Below are 1018 nucleotides of genomic sequence, written 5' to 3' on the forward strand. Positions count from 1 at the left end.
GTTTGTAAATTGTTTTTTTTTTTAAATATTGTAATATTTTCTTGTAAAAAAATTAAATAGTTAATTATATTTCTCATATATATTGCAACCTGTGTTGTGTGTTTTTGTGTCTGCCTTAAATGTCTGCATTAAAGAACGAAGCTGGCCTGAAGACGAAGAAGGTTCCAACCAGAATGCCACCAGAGTGAAGCCGTCATCTTGAGAGAATGAAAGAGACACACAGTTACATCCAACATCTCAGGTATGCTTTTCCTCTTGATATTAAGGCCCTAATGACTGGTCCATCGTTACATCATCATGGGACCGTTTCTAAGACATGTAGTGTAACACGTGGGTCACACCAATGACCGGTTGATCGTGTTATACCTGTAGCCTATGCGACTTTGTGGAAGGAGAGTTCTTCAGATTTCCCTTTAAAAATAGTAGTTCTGATCTTAAACTTTTTAGTAAATACTTAGTTGTATCCCTTTTTTAAAGGAGAGTAGATGCACGGTAGATATATTTCCGGTAGCCTAAAAACTCCCAATTCCTATGCTTTGTCCTTCACTACAGAATAAGCGATGTTTCTGACAAAGGGGGAAGGAAACGCTGTATAACCGATCGGTATCTCTGGTCATTGCTCTATGAATGTTAGCAATGGACAGAGATAACTACACACTTTTACCGTTCTTGTTAGTATGTGACTAGTAAAGATGGTGGAGGTGAACGTTTTCCTGCGCTAACATTATCCGTCTGAGAGGGACCCAAAACTTGGAGTAACCTTACAAAGAGACTGTCCTATCAGCAGGAGCATAATAACGGAGCTGCTGTATTGCTATTTGGTTATTGGAATCTGGACTATGCTCCGGCTTAGCTTCCGGTAGGGACTCTCGATGTCATATTAGTAAGAACTTCTACAGCTTTTCCTTATCTTTGGTCTACAGAAGTTTTCCTTCACTTTCTCCTCCGTCGCTATTCACTTTTGCTTTCCCCCTGCCTTGCTCCAAATAACTCTGCTGACCTCTTCCGAAATCCTCCA

The sequence above is a fragment of the Euprymna scolopes genome, chromosome 11 (assembly GCF_053919585.1).
Source record: "Euprymna scolopes isolate OS-2025 chromosome 11, ASM5391958v1, whole genome shotgun sequence".
In the NCBI taxonomy this organism is placed as follows: domain Eukaryota; kingdom Metazoa; phylum Mollusca; class Cephalopoda; order Sepiida; family Sepiolidae; genus Euprymna; species Euprymna scolopes.